General features: G+C 38.1%; 1 long non-coding RNA gene across 1 annotated transcript; it reads left to right on the top strand.

The window, feature by feature from the left end:
• Positions 1–493: 493 nt before the first annotated feature.
• On the top strand, positions 494–1,180 carry LOC124168537. Its single transcript, XR_006866967.1, has 3 exons — positions 494–647; positions 839–1,047; positions 1,148–1,180. It is a non-coding gene; the product is annotated as an uncharacterized LOC124168537 (long non-coding RNA).
• Positions 1,181–18,105: the final 16,925 nt, after the last annotated feature.

Genomic DNA, 18,105 nt, shown 5'->3' on the forward strand with positions numbered 1-18,105 from the left:
TATTTTAAATGATGCTAAATTTAAGACATAACTATTAATAATTAATAACTAAGTTTAAGAACCAAACTTGGGAGAAATCATACCTTAATTATTTTTGACACCGTCCCCTGCGTAACTTCGGCCAGATCGCCGCAAACTAACTGGAAACGAGAATGAGATATGAAAAGATACCACATACCTGGATTGACCCAGTGGCGTAAAACCTCAAGGCAATTAGCAGCTTCAAAATATCCGGAATCGGCAAACCACGGTTGCTTAAACGATAACTCCTCACAGAGGGTAATAGCACGTCAATGACTTTTCTCTTGGTAAATGTTTTATGCTTGGTAAATGCCTAAGTTTGGTATTTTCATGAACATAAACTTTCCATTTGTAGGGTAAAAGTTACAAGGTATTTCATGATAAATATTTGATAATCGTTACAGAGCATCAGTAATGGGCACCTGGGGGCATTATTACCTCGATACATGAAGTTGCCAAGTTCAGATGAAGATACTGCTAGATGTAAGAGATCGTTTTACGAAAAAGGTCAATTTCCTGGAGTTGTTGGTTGTATCGACTGCACCCATGTTCCCATTGCGAGTCCGAGGGGAGAGTTAGGCGAATTGTACAGAAACCGGAAGGGATGGTTTTCGCTAAATGTGCAGGTATGTATATGTGTATTTACTAATTTATCATCATCATATATGTTGCTGCAAGATGATAGATTTCTCTATGGTACACTATTTATTTTTTCAAGTTTCTTCTTCACTATTATTTATAATCCAATGATTTAATTTTATTGTTTTCATGTTAACAAGTGCTGTAAGTCGTACCCTATAATTTCATTTTTACTTAGGTCGTTGCCGGTCCAAATATGGAAATAATGGATATAGTTTGCAGATGGCAAGGTTCAGCTCATGATGTTAGAATTTTCCATAACAGTCGACTTAAGTTAAGACTTGAAACCAATGAGGTGAAGGGCATCCTGCTAGGAGATAGTGGGTATCCTCTATTACCATATCTATTTACTCCAGTGTTAAGACCAGTGTCTGCTTCCGAGAGGAGGTAAAAAATGAGAGTATTTGTGATTTATGTCATAATTTTGACAAAAATCATAGCATCTAAATGCCTTAAATATGGTGTTTTAAGAAAACTATCCTTTCAGGTACAACATCTCCCACATTAGGACAAGGTGTACAGTGGAGCGTACATTTGGGGTGTGGAAACGTAGATTTCCATGCCTCAGTATGAAGCTCCGCGTGAAGTTATTTACTGCACAGAAGGTTATTCTGGCTTGTGCAGTTCTTCACAATGTGGCTATGCAGAATCATGATCCTATGCCAGCAATACCGAGGTTGGAAGTCCCTGCAGCAAGACTCCAACCCGTTCAGGGTCGCCCAAATGCAATCCGGGCGGCATTTATAGAAAGGCATTTTGGTGACGAGGTAATTATCTTTGAAAAAATTAATATGATATGGAAATTAATGTTTCCACTAGTTGTAGGTATTTGGCTTAGTTTATGTGATACCAAAGAAGGAAATAATATGCTAAACTGGGAATGTGTATGAAGCTGATTTTAATTTTAAGTTTCAAAAATTTTATTTACTTTGAAAGCTCATGGATAAAATATGATTCCATTTGATTTTTGATTGTATTCTACTGTAAAATTTTCTGATAAATGTATTTTGATGCTTACTTTTGAAGCTTTTATTTGTTTAAACATTGGTATTTTATCCATTCAATAAGTACATTGCACATTAGTGTGCAAATTTTTAAGGACATTGCATGGGGAAATAGAATGGGATTGATTTGATGTCAAACCCTATTTGAAGGGACACAACCCAATAGGAAACAGAGTGTTTATTTCAGACAATGAATCCGCTAGGATACATTGCATGAATGGTTCACCTATTAAACTGGTACAGATCAGTAGATGTTCAGTCCAGCTACCGAAATGGTAATATAAAGTATGTTTTCGCTTCAGTTATCAAACCCAGTTAAATACCGGTTATATTTTCGGTTCAGCTACCGAACCCGGTTGAATCCAATATGTTTTCGGTATTGCAACCGAACCCGGTTAAATCCAGTATGTTTTCGGTACAGTAACCGAACCCGGTTAAATCCAGCATGTTTTTGGTTCAACTACCGAACCCGGTTAAATCCAGTATGTATTCGGTTCAGCTACCGAACCCGGTTGAGTGTTTCAAAAAGCAGCTTAGTTACCGAAACCGGTTGTTCAAATTTTCAGCTTGTATACCGACTTTCAACCGACTGCGTTCGCCGGAGTCCGAGGAAGTCACCACCAAAACCAGCAATTCAAGCCTTTCCCTTTCAATTGCAAAATTTGTGGGCGAAGAGGATATAAAATGGCTGAATGCTTCAAGCCAGGAGGAGGAGCATATCAACCTGGACGTGCAAGAGAAAGAGGTGTTAGTATCACTGCCTAAGTATATACCTAAAGAGTTCTCACGTAAACCAAGATCACATAAATACCTCAAATTTTGGAACGCAACTGAATTAAGATCGTTTTTAATGTATTATGGGCCCTACGTTTTGAAAAATGTTCTTAATAAAGACTTGTATGAAAATTTTCTAATTTTAGATTGTGCTATGTATATATTGTGCAGTAATTTGTCGGAAGAGAAGAAATGGGTGTCAAATGCAAATGAATTGCTCCACCTCTTTGTGGAAAATGTTCAGAAAATGTACTCTAAAGAGGTTTTAAATTATATTATGCATAACCTCTTACATGTATGTGAAGACGTCAACAATTATGGGAGCTTAGATAATTACTCAGCTTTTCCATTTGAGAAGTTCATGAGCAGGCTGAAGCGGTTAGTAAGGGGTCCAAACAGACCTCTTCAACAAGTCTCAAATAGAATACAGGAGATGAGTGTTTCTGGGAGTACTCAAGGTGTTTCAAAATCACAAGGTGGTGACGGGTCTACTCTCAGGATGATTCGTCTCAGTCACTTGCATGGTTGTTGTCTAAGTATGTTCTCCCCAGACTCGGCCTTCGTTACCGAAGACCAGAGAATTGGAATTGTGAAGGCAATTGAGTCAAATAACTCTGGGGTGTACGTCTTGTAGGGTGACATATTTGAAATTAAAGAGGATTTCTTTGAATTGCCTCTAACAATTAGAAGAGGTACGATTGGTATATTTGTAGTGAAAACCTTAGTACCTGGATGTAAATTGCAATCCACCCAGATTTTATCCAAGTGTGTTTTGTTGCCCTACAAAGAAGATGGACAATTTCTGTTTGTGCCCTATTGTAATATGGAAAGGTGTTGTTGAAATGTTGTCCTGGAAAATAAAATATGGGTACCTTCTGAACTGATATTGATTTCTTGTTTTCCACTTTCATAACCACTAAACCTATTTTGTCCTATAGCATTAATTACACAGGTCAACAGTGGTTTTGGTGCCGGAGGTTTTAAAGCTGATTCTAAGTATAATTGGGGTGCTGAATCCAAATATGATATTAGTTTTTTCCTATCAGCTCTAGTTTTCCAGATACAGATATGTTGTTACTTACGTAAAAAAATGTTCAATATGATGATATTACATAAATGATAAAACCCACAAAATATAACGACTTGATTTATTTATAGGAATGTTAAATCACCTACAATTACAATAGTTTTACAATACAATTGAATACAAATAGTAACATTTTTTACTGAAATAAAACAATTTAAAGAAAAAAAAGACGTAAAAACGTCACTAAGACTACGGAAGCTCCTTTTGCGCGATTTTCTTGCGTGCACTTTGTTAAAACAGTCTCGTTTTAAGCACCAGCAGTAATCTGCAATCATATGTTTATTCTATCTTCCTTGGTAGCGATCTTACATTGTTTTGATTTCTTGGTGAAATCATTCGCCTTGTTTTTCACTTGTGTCGCCTAAATTTTCAGGAAAACAGTCTAAGTGATTGTGTATAGTGAACTTTCATGCTAATATTACATCCAAGTGGTTTAAAGTTGGAGAGCATATTGTTTACCAGCTCAATATAATTTATCTCGCTTGTGATTTCCCAGAAAAAATTTTATTACCTAAACAAATGAAAGCCAACTGTTTTTTTCAATCTCATTCAATGGCTTGACAAAAGCAGGATCCTTTGTAAGTTGTCTGATTTGTGGCCCATCAAAACTACCAGCTTTGAGTTTTTCTATACTTATCTGCGGCATTTTTATTCTAAAGTAGCCGAAGCATGGTCCATCCTTGTCAAGAACCTTTACAAATTGCTTCATTAAGCCTAGTTTAACATGAAGGGGCGGTAAGGTGATTTTCTCCCGTTCACCAAAGACTCAGCAATAATGTTTTTACCCAATAATTAAGTTTTCTCTCTTTGACCACTCCTTCTTAATCCAGTGGTTTGTCTGTCCCTGCTAGCACAGAGGCACCAGAAACAAGGATATTTTGTGTTGCTAAATTGCTGCCCAAGAAGAAAGTTCACCAATTTTAAATCTACACAAATCACCTAGCGATGTCCCTAGTATTTTATCTTCTGTAAGGCCAATACTATTGTATCATATTCTTCTTTCATTTCAGTTGAATGAGCGATTGGTATTGAGCCAAACTTGTTAACATTGTGAAGAACACATTTTAAACTACGCTTGGAGCTATCAATGAACAAACGCGAATCACTAGCTTCATATTGCGGTAGTCCCATTCCTTTCAGCGTCTAAACAAAATGTAAGATTGTCTTCTTGAGTAAAGAGGAGTAGCACATCCTTTTCAATTGTGGGATAAAAATTAATTTTTGTACCTTGTTCCATTAAATTCTTTTCATGCATCCATGAAGCTAGTAGTTCAGATGCTTCCTTCGGTAAGTTCAATTCTCTAACGAGGTCGCTTAGTTCATCTTGATTAAATAGTTGAGGATTTGTTGATACTGCCTCGTAGTCACTGTCCCTATCGTCAATAGAATCAGGAATGTGTTCACATGGCTCATATTTATCCTCACATACGTCTGAAATATTAGGATCGGGATTTCTTCTGAATGGGGTACTGGGTGTCTAGCTGAAGGCAAATCTGTATTTTTCCATTTGTGGCGATTGTTTCGATTAATTCCCGAAGCATTTACCATGCAAAAATAACAGTCGTCAATATGGTTTGTAGGTTCTCTCCAAACCATTGTCACACCAAACTTTAAACTTTTCCTTTTTCCTGTAGTTCAATACCGCTGATGTTCTGTGCATGTTTTACACACAACATGCGGTGCCTACTTTTTACCTTGGTTACCAAGCTGAACACCAAAATATCCTAGGTATGCACGTTTCACAAAGTCTGTAATGTTTTTCCTATTTTCTTTTAAAGTATATTCCCCACAAATGTAACAAAACACATCACAATGATTTACACAGCTTCTTCGAATTGAGCTCATTTTTAGAGGCTGCTTTACAAAAACTTTGAGAATTTGACCATTTGTTTTCGGAAATCCCCTTACTGCTTACTTACTCCCGCCTCTCCATTTTCAAAGACACACTCTCTCTTTACCCTATACCCCCTTTTTTACTCTTCTCCACTTATCTGTGATTCTTCCCACGTGTCGTTATTCTACAGTTATGACTAGGGTCCTTTTCCACCGTGGGTTTCCCACATCCCTTAGTTGTATATTTTCCCACTGCCTCCGCTCTGTACGCCTGTCTCCCCCTTCTTCAAACACGCCAAATCTTCCCCAACCCCTTTCTAAAAGGTATAAAGGTGATTTTCAAAGTAAATACTGCAGAGTGATTATGAATTAGTTTATTTATAGATTGATTTAAATTTGAAAATATTTTCTAAAATATATCAAAAATTTGAAAGAATATAACCATAAAATGCGCCGTATCTAAAAAAGTAGAGCTGTTACATAAAAACGGTTATCATATTTGGATTCAGCACCTCTAATATTGTTAATATCAGCTCAAAAACTCCCGGCACCAAAAAAAAAGTTTTTTTTTGTTGGCCTGTGTTATTAATGTATTACATTTCATTTTGATTTATAAGGAGTTAAAGGTAAATATTCTTCTATCTACCAGTATCATATCAAGTGAGAAGCTAAATTAATTTAAATTTCATGCTATAAAAATGATAAATGCCAGTAAAATACAGCTTTTGTTGGGAAACTGTTTGCAGAAATTAAAAGGGCCAACGGTATATCGTTGGAGACTGGTCGGCTTAGGGTTGGGACTTTGAAGGCCCGCTGTAATGCTCTGTTGGCCCACCGTTGGAGAGTGGTCGTTTTAGGGTTGGGAATTTGAAGGTCTGACTGTAGTGCTCTGTTGGCCCATCGTTGGGGAATCGTTGGTTGGGATATGGTTGGCGAGGTGGCCAAATCATACCATGGGCCAACCGCTGTGTCCCACCATCTACCAACATAGAGCCAACCAAAAATGTTACTTGGGACGTCGCCCACGCAGAAAAGAGCCGTTTTCCTGTCGTGTACAGGCTCGCACACAAATGCCTTTGTTAAGGAAGTTTGCTCCCCAGAGAAACCATCTCCAAAATCGTTTGAATAAGTTCTCGCGCTGTTATCACGTCATTTCATACCAACTCCGTGTATCTGGGTGGAACGGGAAAAGTTCGATTTGAAAATGCAGAATCCGGGTGAACCGTTCAAGGACTTTGTTGCCGACTTGCGACAATTGGCTGACAATTGCAAATTCGCAGAGCTTGACCAAGCACTCATACGTCAAGTCCTTACAGGTGATCTCACCCTTAAAAGCGCTGTAGACAGCCATGGCTGCAGAACAGGCTAAAGTTCACGTTTCGCAGCTACAAGCGCAGCAAACTGAAAGTCGTGCGCAATATTAGAACGTGTTAGCGGTTAATAGTAGTGATTTCCCGAATGCAAATGTTTTCCGCACAGACAGACCCCACAGCCTTCAGACTCCACTGAATACCCATCAACCCTCAAACAGGCGTCAACATGAAGTTTGGCGTACGATCTGTTGCCGCTGTGGCGCCGAGACGCCGCACAGAGACTGCCCTGCGATAAATGCTACCTGCCACTACTGCCGCAAGGTTGGGCATCTGGCCAAGATGTGCTTTGCCAAGCGTCGCTGGGCCCAGAACCAGGGAGCACAGCTGCCGTTGCAGAGCATCAACAGAGAGCACCGCCGCACAGTGGTCCCAAATCGAAAAAAGCTGGCCAAAAGTCGTTTTTTCGAAAATTTTCAAGGAATTTTTGAACCTTATTTTCGTATTCTACAGGATATGGTCTACAAAATACACTACTAAGTTAGTATTTTTGTTCATCAGAGCGGCTGCAGTGATCCGTCAAACATGGAGCATTCACCGTAAAAATCACAGTTGCGTGAAATCGGTCGATTTTGATGAAGTTCAGCGTCATGCAGGACAACCTTTACGCGATATATTTGGCCAAAAACATTTTAACTACAAATATAAACATTATTACATAGTGGGACATAAATTTTATTCGGATTTTACTATGTTTACTATTTTATATATATTTTGTAACTTTGAGTGTTTTTTACCCGAATTTTCAAATAAAATGTACAATATCGTTTAGAGAGGCACGTGAATGCACGGTGTCTTTTGCACCAATACAAAGGGAAAAGTATATGCAACGCAGTAGTGAAGAAAATTTTTGCTACTAGTTGCTACTCCGACCTCAGCATTGATTTAACTATAATGATGCAATGCGCTGACGCGGGCGGCGGCCTGGCTGGCGCGTGGTAGGGCTCGAGGAAATCCAGTATTTATGGGTGTTATTCAACATTGTTGGATATTTTATTTCTACAAAAAATATTTACCCTATGAATAAACATCTCTTGTCATACGTAGAACGTTTTATCATCAATAGTTTCCACTTGACCTTACCTTTTATTTACGCGTGCCCATGCTCTCATAAAAATTGCTCGAGCGGAAGGATATATTTATGGAACGAAAGTTCGCAGCTGTGCTTATAGTAATCCTCAAAAACATGAATGCATTCAAAACAAAAAAGAATCCCTCAAAGGCTACTCCACCCTTTCCTTCCGTTAGACGGGTTAGTTTTCGCCCTCACGCGGCACATTGTCCCTCTGTCGCCTCCTTAGCGGCCTCCTCAACCACATGCAGGGCAAACGACGGCCGAAAAGGCCTAGGCTATTGATTGCGCCCATCGGGAAAACACAACCACCGCTCTCTGTACACTTGTTATGAATTGCACTTTGGCCACCGGGGATGAACGGAGTAAGCCTTTTCACCTTTCAAATGTGATATTTCCTAGAAAATGGAGATAATAGCATCGCGAACCTCACACTGTGGAACCCCCAAATTACTTCTAGACATCGCTTGCCCGAAATTTTCTCGCCAAAACTCAGTTTTACTCAGATTTTACCAAACGAAAGACGTGAAAGTTAAATTCCTCAAGCGTGAAGATCGAGTCTTGAAAAAGTCGAGTATCCTCGAACTTTTTAAAGAAGACTTGTGGGGTTGAAGAAGAGTGCCCATAGTGTTTTAGTTCGATAACTCTGAAAATTTTCACGCGTCTTGAGATGCATGAAAAATTTCTTGAAAGTGGAAAAGGGTCCTTATCGTTTAAAAACCAATACTTATTGGATTGCTGGAGCAACAAGTTAGAGTTAGATGAGGACGTTAATTCAAAAGTTATCCTAAAAAAATTGCGGAGAAGTGTTTTTTCTCTCAAATTATCTTCGCCGGTGGAAGGAAAGAAAAAGAAATGACAGGTTTTTTAGAAGAAAGTTCGCTGACTGCCTAAATGAGAAGTTGAAATTTCCTCCGCCTTTATTAAAACAATTTGAGAAGTCCAGTGAAAGGGCCTAGAGATGGAAAACGGAGGATCTTAGAGCTAGCACATCGCCAGTAGAGCATCCATGAGTTATCGAAGCAAAGGTGATGAGTTCGTGGCGAAAATAATAAATGAGGTGACAACAACCACTCTCTCAAGAGCGCGGCGAGTGTTATCAAAATGGAGAGCCAAGGATGTTAGGCAAAGTAAAATCTCCCACGAAGAAGCCCTTTCCATGATCGTTTCTGGTAATTTCACGAAACATCAGTACTTGCTCCTCCGACGGACATCTAAAGAAGCTGCCCTTTCTATTGTCCACTTGTCCGAGGAGGCAATGGAGGCGAGGAATAAGGACATAAGAAGATTCAGGGAGCACCATGCAAGGAAATTTTCCTGGATAGCAACGAATGAAGACCTGTTTAAAAGATTACTCCTAACTTCAGATGCAATGATATCAAGTATTTCTAAGGCTCAAAGAAGGAAATTACTTCAATTACCAGTCGAGGTAAAGAGTTTATTAATCCTGGAAGAATTGAGTGAATGACGACTGTGATGAGGATTTGTCGGATAGTGATCATGAATGTATTTAAATTTTTTTCGTAACAATGACTGAGAAAGATAAGGAGAAATGTTACCTTATTTTTTTGATAATTAAAAAAGCCCAAATTAATGGAAAATCTCATTTAATTTTTCGTACCAAATCATGTGCTCGTTAAATTGATGCCTCACTTCGTAAAGAGCTTATAGCAAGCGTATCAATAAATTTGGCGTTTAACTTGAGTTATAGGAGTTGTGAAATATTTTTTATAACATTTCAATGATTGTAATAATGCCTCCGTTGAAACTTGTGAAATACGGAACCCCGTTTAAAATTGCTTCCAAATCCATTGGCACGTTACAAGGAACTATAAAATTGTCTACTTAATTACAATTAGATATTATAATTTTTAAACAATTAATGCAGTACAATAATATTAATAATATGCTTATAATATAAATTTCCAATTAATATTAACTTATTTTTCGTATCAAATACGATCAAACATATGAGAAAGTAGAAAATGTTCTCTTGGTTCATTCAAAATAAGTTGTTCAAAATTTGTCCAAAAATAAACAATGCATTCATTTTATATGCATTTATGTATGTTTTAAATAACTAATTCAGTTTTATGATATGTATAATTTTAATTTACTATCACCAGTATAATCTCAAATTCCAATGTTAAAAAAATTAAGTGTTTAAACAAAATGTGAAATAGCAATAAAATTATTGCAAATACATAAAAAATAGCTATAAATTCAGAATAAGCGGGTCAAAAACAATAAGAATAGACCTTTAGGTCAAATATGTACCTAATAACAACGGCGTAATTAATTTTGGCCAGCTTTTTTCGATTTGGGACCACTGTGCGCCGGGCCACCCCAACTGCAGCCCATGCCATCATCGAGCCACCCCTGGATTCAGACGATCAAATTAACGGTGGTAAACTTAATTTTTTGTTATTTTTCACCACTTCCACGGGAGCACCATCTCCGGCACAAATAACAGATAATATTGAACGAGTGTCATTGCGTATGGAGGTGGATACCGATGCAGGCCACACCACTATTGGGAGTCAAGTTTTTTAAATCAAAGTTCAGTTCTTTAATGTTGAAACCTTGTGCCATTAATGTAAAGACGTGGTCGAATGAAAAACTGAATTTGTTGGGACAGCCGCAGGTGAAATCAGAATTTCGGGGTTTTGTGGCTGAACTAACTTCATTAGTTGCTGCGACAAAGTGTGGGTCACAGCCTACAACAGAGGTGGCACGAGACTGGGTACAGGCCACAATGGAGGATGTTTTGGGTTCCCGAAACTACCGCGTCCTCACGGAAAATGGACAGCGGTGGCATCGCCACGTCAACCAAATGAGAAGTGTGGGATCCAAATGCAGTGAATTAAAAGACGGGCCTCTCAAAGTTTGTGATGGAACGAATCAAAGTAGGGAAATCTCAAATGGGTTGGCCAGCCCAATGTCAGTGTTCCCCTCAGTGCCTGTGTCCACCCATGATGAAGAATGTGAGCCTGTGGGCTACTGGGAGTCTAAGAGACTGTCCTCCAATAAACATGCGTGAGTTGGGGGAAGTGAAATATCGAGTGCCCATGCTAGAGAAAGTGTTGACACTTGTGAAAGACGATATCCCCTGAGGCAGAGAGTGCCGAAAAAGAGATTGAATTGGTGAATGAGTGAAATTTGCTTTTTTGAATGTGATTTATTATTATTATGTTTTTTCTTAAATTTTCTTCAGTTTTCACTGAGTAGCTTTAGTGTTAAGAGCACGGGTTTTCACCAAGGTAACTCTTCACTATTGAATTGCGTTGAGAAATTTTCTCGTGATATGACAGGTTGAAATTATTACAGCCTTTTGCAGTTTGATGTAAGTATTTGGATGGAGGTTGAGTATTTTGAAACTATTTTGTATGTGTTTTGGGATGATACCGGTAGCTGAGATGACAATTGGAGCTATATAAACCTGTTCCATATTCCATATTCTTTTTATTTCTATTGCCAGATCTTGGTACTTGTTAATTTTTCCTGTAAATGTCTTTTCGATGTTATGCGACAGTGGCACAGCAATATCAACTATGTAGCAAGTTCTATATTTCTTGTCAATCAACACTATATCTGGTCTATTATTAACTATAGTTTTATCTGTTTGAATAGGCAGATCGTAATAGATTTTAAATTCGCCGTTTTCAAGCACTGTTTCAGGGTGGTACACATAATATGGGGTCTTAGTATCTATTAACTTGTGTTGGTAGGCCAGTTTTTGGTGGATAATTTTTGCAACTTGATTATGTCTACTTAAATATTCTGTATTAGCTAGCATCTTACAGCCAGATATAATGTGCTGGATTGTTTCAGGTACTTGAAAACACCTTCTACATTTGTCATCTGTTATGCTTTTATCACCAAGGATGTACTTTGCATAATTTTTAGTGCGGATGACCTGATCTTGTATTGCAAGCATGAACCCTTCGGTTTCTCCATAAAGTTGTCCCAATGACAACCATTTGTTTGATGAGATTTTATCAACATATGGTTGATTGAGGTCATTGATGTGTCGTCCATGCAATTCCTTCTGGGCCCATACTTCTACCTTTCTATTTAATAGAACAGCTCCTGTGTTGGTTGCTTCATCGGTCGTGCCATTTTTTAGATTTAATGGTGTTAATTTGTTGTCGGCATATACTATTGATTTGTGAAGCTTTGAACTGTTTGATTTATCGTAGAAGAAATGTTTTAGTCCATGAATTTGGTTTTTGAGGAGCTGTTGTAAATCTATTAACCCTCTACCTCCCATATAGCGGGGTAGCGTTAGCCTTTCTATTGCAGCCTTTGGGTGATGTAAATTAAATTTTGTGAATGTTGTACGTATTGATCTTTCTATGCCTGCTATTTCGGTTTTGGTCCAGTCAATCACTCCAAATGTATATGTCAACACAGGTACCGCAAACGTATTGATGGCTTTGATTACATTTCGTGCATTTAATTCTGTTTTAAGGATGGATGTTAGTCTTTTATGGAATTCAGTGGTTAATTCCTTCTTGATCTGTTTATGTTGTATTGATTTTGCTTGCAGGAATCCAAGGTATTTGTAGTTCTCATTTGCTTCCATAGATATTATTGACTCGTCTTCTGTAACATTGAAGTTACCATACTTGATTTTCCCTTTTTCTATGTGAAGCAATCTGCATTTATCCAATCCGAATTGCATTTTTATATCCGCGGAGAACCTACTTGTGACATCCAAAAGGTACTTGAGCTGTATTTCATTTGAGGCATAGATTTTAATATCGTCCATATAGAGAAGGTGAGACAAAGTAAAACTGGTGTTTGTACTATTTTTTATTTTGTATCCATATTTAGTGCTATTGAGGGCATTTGATAATGGGTTCAACGCCAGGCAAAACCAAAGTGGACTCAATGAGTCTCCTTGGAATAAACCCCGTTGTATATCAATTGTTGGTGTTATAAAGCCTTTACCCGATATATTGACCATTAGGGCTGTTTTCCACTTTGCCATAGTTGCTTCTAAAAACTTAATGATGGTGCCGTGGATTTTGTATGTAGTCAGAACTTTTAAGAGCCAATTATGTGGGACACTGTCAAACGCCTTACGGTAGTCAATATAAGCAACATGAAGGTTTCTGTTATTTTTGCGTGATTGTTGTAATACTACAGAATCAATTGTCAATTGCTCCTTGCATCCCATATGGAACTTTCGGCATCCTTTTTGCTCTTCTGCAAGTATATTATTCTGGTCAATATGGCTATATATTTTATTTGTAATACAAGACGTGAGTATTTTGTATATAGTAGGTAGACATGTTATGGGTCGATATTGTGTTGGATCTTCCGTATTCATTGTTTTGGGCTTCATGTATGTTATCCCTGTTGTGAAGAAATCAGGGAGGATTGTTGGGTTATTAATAATATCATTAAAACATTTGGCTATGGCTCCATGTAGAGACGTAAACTGTTTATACCAGAAGTTTTGAATTCCATCAGGACCTGGTGATTTCCAATTATGTGCCTTTCTTAAAACTATTTTGATGTCCTCGGTTGATTTTTTGGTAAACTGCATTTCAGCTAAATTGAGGTGTAAGTTTTCTTCGTTTCCAATCCAGCTTGCACTCGAATTGCTTTCTGTTGGGGTCGACCATATTGAGGACCAGAAGTTGTACACTCCATCCTGATCTGGCAATTTACCTTCGATGTCAGTTGTTGCAGATGATCTCAGCTTCTTGTAAAATGATTTTTCGGAAGTTTTAAATTCCCGGTTTTGTTCCTTTCTATTGAAAGACTTATTGTATCTTTTAAGGCGCCCAACTTTAACTGCTAGTTTTTGTTTATTAAGTTCGAGCAACTCTTTGACATACCTGCTGTGGTTTTCATTGGCTACATCTATGTTGAAATTTTTGAAAGCACATTTAAGTGATGATACTAACTTTCTTGATCTATTTCCATTTTGATATTGGGTCAATTTACCAATTTGCTGCCTTAGATGTTTTATATTGCTCTCTAAGCGTTTTCTCCATGGTGGAATTGTTTCTTTTCTTACTGGCACTGTTTCAGATCGGGAATTCGGTTTGATTTTGAAGCCTAAGTGTTTACTAATGGTGATAGAAGCAGCATAAATCAATGTATGGATGTCGGAAATATTGCTTAAATACTGGGTTAGCTGTGGTAGGATATTATTGACCATAGCGACGGTTTGCATAAACTTCGTTGATGTATTTATTTTTGGAATTTTCAGTCGCTGGCTGGGATCTGAACCGAAATATTCTATTACCGTTTTGGTTAGCAATTCTGATATTTCAGTCTCTTCAAGATTTGTCGTTTTGGACTGATTGGTGTCAATATGTTCTTCTTGGCATTGGCTATTGATGATTCCTGAGTTTCCTGTTTTAAAAGTTTCGTTCCTAGATTCCTCTGCGGGACGTGGGGTTGTTGACGGTTCAGCTTCGCTAGATGTAGGTCCAACATTTAAACTGATTTCATCCTCATTTATTGGAGGGTCTATAAGGCTACTTCTGGACAATTCTTTGCTTACTTGATGTTTTATTTCTTCAAGTATTGGAACTGGTAAAAGGTTTTTTAATACAATTGCACGTCTCTGGTCAGCTACTCTTTGTTCGGTGACTACACATTCTGGGTAATGCTCTTTAAATTTCTCAAAAATGTATTTTCTATAACTAGTTTTATCTATTTCAAGCCGGGTTATGGTGTAATACGCATGCATGACACATTTATTCATTTCGGGAGTCCATTTCATGCGTACACGATTTTTTCCTGCTTTAGTGGTCCCTCGATTTTCTACAGATGTAGATTGGGAAGCATCTAAAGCAGGTGTTTGCAGGTGTTTGGTGGTATCCATTCTATTATCATCGGCTGTGTTTCTTTCGGGTTCCCCGATGGGTGTCCGCCTGTTCAACCTCCCATCACTGACGGCTTGCATGCTGTCACGTCCAGCGTCAGCTCCAGACGTGCCCTGGCGAACCCCAGGCAGCGACCTTTCTCCGAGGCATCTCATACTCCGAGTCTCCATCTTTGATGGGGGATTTGCATTTTATAACTACTGCCAGGTCTTTAGAACAGCCGCCCCTGACATGGGGACAGACGCTGACCAGGACGCCGCCCAATGTGGGAACAGACACGCCTGGATTTCGGTTTCCGTTTTGGTCCGCGGGTGGTATTTTATTTCCCACCTACCCTGCATATCTGCCGAGCATTCCCCTATCCGCCACCTGGGGACGCGCCCGATGGGGGACGGAAAACCCCACACGAGTTATTATTATTATTATATATTTTTTTATGTTTTCACAGCATTTTTGCTGGTTGTAGGCGAGGTACGGGTATCACCAAGTACTCTCGTCTCTTTACTCTGTTTTGAAAAATTTTCTGACAATCCGGCAAGTATTTAAAATTGCTGCTTTTTGTATGGTAATAAACAAGTTTTTCGGCAGTCCAATAGTTTGAAGACCTTGATGGAGTGAATGAGGCACTACTCCTGTGGCGGAGATAATTATGGGTATTATGTGTACTTTATCTGATTTCCACAATCTCTTGATTTCATTTTTAAGTTCTTCATACTTTTCCATTTTGCTGGTGTAGGCTGTAGTGATATTATGCGAATTAGGTACGGTAATGTCTATCAAGTACGTTTCATTGTGAGTTTTATCTTGTACTACTAGATCAGGTCTATTGCTATGGACTGTTTTATCGGTAATAATTGAACGGTCATAATAAATCTTACAGTGGTCGTTTTCAAGGATGGTTTTAGGTGTGTACTTATAATAAGGAACTCCATTTTCTATGAGTTTATACTTCAGAGCTAATTTCTGGTGTATGATGTTGCATATTTGATTGTGACGGTGTAGGTAGTCTTTTTGAGATAAGTTAGTGCATCCACTTGTGATGTGCTGTATCGTCTCAGAGGCATTATCACATTTTCTGCATCTGTCATCCAATAAATTTGGGTTTTTAATTATATATTTTTCATAATTTTTTGTTTTCACCACCTGGTCTTGTATTGCGATCATGAATCCTTCTGTTTCTGGGAAGAGTTGCCCATGCCTGAGCCATGCGTGCGATGCATCTTTATCGATTTCAGGGGCCTCCAGGGCATGAGGGTGTCTTCCGTGAAGGGATTTAGCTTTCCATATTGACATTTTACTGTCTATAGTAACAGTGGTTTCACTAACTTGCATACTTTCGTCAGATAGGTTTAACGGTGTGTATTTATTGTCTGCGTCACAGATAGTTCTCAGGAGATCCGAGGTAGATTTCTTGCTGAAAAAATATTTCCGTAACTGAGAAAGTTGTGAGTTGTGCTGATTCTTGATGTCTACGATACCCCTTCCACCAAATTTTCTGGGCAACGTGCTCCTCTCTATATTTGAGCTTTTATGGAGCATATTTTTCTCCGTCATTTGGGATCGAATTTTTCTTTGTAGGTCGTCTAGATCTGTTTGTGACCATTTTATTATACCAAAGGAGTATGTCAGGAGAGGGATGGCAAAGGTATTAATTGAATTAGTGAGGTTTCTGCTGTTCAATTCCGTGCGAACAAGTTTCTTGATTCTATTTTGGAATTCAGTCGAAAGTTTTTGCTTTATCGTAGAGTGGTCTAGTCGTCTTGCTTGTTGGAATCCTAGGTATTTATAGGTATCTCCCTCATCCATGGCCTCTATTATTTGCCCATCCAGTAGTGGAATATCATTCCTTTGTACTTTACCTCGGAATATTGTGATAGTTCTACATTTATCTATTCCAAATTCCATGTTTATATCCTTAGAAAATATTTCAGTTAAACGGACTAATTGATTTAGATTATTATTAGATCCTGCATATAGCTTGAGATCGTCCATATAGAAGAGATGCGATAGAGTGTGGCATCTTGGTTCTTTTCCTTTTATTTTGACTCCATATTGAGTATTATTCAGGAGGTTTGATAGAGGGTTTAGCGCAAGGCAGAACCATAACGCACTCAAGGAGTCACCTTGAAATATTCCCCTTTTGATTTTGATATTATTCGTCTGCAAAAGACCCTCGTCAGTTTTTATGTGCAAGATGGTGCTCCATTTTTTCATCACAGTATGGAGACATTTAATAACTTCTGGGTGAATTTTATAGATGTTTAGTACTTCAATAAGCCAGGAATGGGGAACAGAGTCAAAAGCTTTTTTGTAATCTATGTAGCAACTGTGTAGGTTCCTATTCTTTTCTTGTATTTGTTTAAGAATAATTGAATCAATTATCAACTGTTCCTTGCAACCTTTGCTTCCTCTGCGACACCCCTTTTGCTCTTCCGTAAAAATGTGGTTCTCATCTATATGGTTGTTGATGACTTCTGTTATGCAAGAGGTGAAAATTTTATAAAATGTTTGTAGACAAGTTATCGGTCTATATTTTGATGGATCGTTACATGCGACTTCTTTTGGCAATAAATATGTTTTACCTTCCATTAAAAAAACTGGAATATTTTCTGGAAACTTCAAAAATTCGTTTATATATTTCAGTAGATGCTTATGGCAGCTGGTGAATTTTTTGTACCAAAAGTTGTGTATATTATCACTTCCTGGACTTTTCCAGTTATGGATTCGGCTAAGAATTTTTTCCAGAATTTCCATTGTAATAATGGGGGGAAGCATAGTTTCTATGTTTTCCGCTGCTGTTCTTTCATTTCTCATCCAAGGCGCATTTCCATTATGGGATGTATCATTCGACCAAATATTTGACCAAAATTTCTCCACTTCCTGAGAGTTAGAATTACTTAGGTTTTTATTTTCACAAGAAATAGATTTCTTCTGTTTGTTATTGCCCAATGTTCTGTAAAAATTTCGTTGATTATTTTCAAATTGGGAATTCTGTTGTTTTCTTCTTGTGCATTTATTATATCTGTTGAGTCTCATTTTTGTGGCTGCAAGTTTTTGCTTGAGGGTGTCAATAATTTCTTTTATATTTTCATTGGGCTTGTCGTATTGAGTGTGGGAACGGTATTTTATGAATGCCTTCTCAACTTTTTTTTTAATGATGTACTTGGATTACCAGTCGAAAACTGGATTAAACGTGCAAGGTCTTGTCTTAAGGCATCCACTTTCCGTTCTAATCGGAGTTTCCATTTTGGTTTGCGCCAAATGCGTTCTCCCTTGACCATCGGCGGTCTTGGCTCCTCCCCATTGTTGCCATTACTGCTATTCGGGACAATCCTGCCACCATTGCACAAAACAGCTGTGGCTGCTCCGCAGTATATAAAATCGTGTAGGTCTTGAAATGTTTTTTCATCACTTAAATATACCGGTAATAGTTTTTCATTTATTATACTAATAATTT

The sequence above is a fragment of the Ischnura elegans genome, chromosome 11, assembly GCF_921293095.1.
Source record: "Ischnura elegans chromosome 11, ioIscEleg1.1, whole genome shotgun sequence".
Lineage (NCBI taxonomy): Eukaryota > Metazoa > Arthropoda > Insecta > Odonata > Coenagrionidae > Ischnura > Ischnura elegans.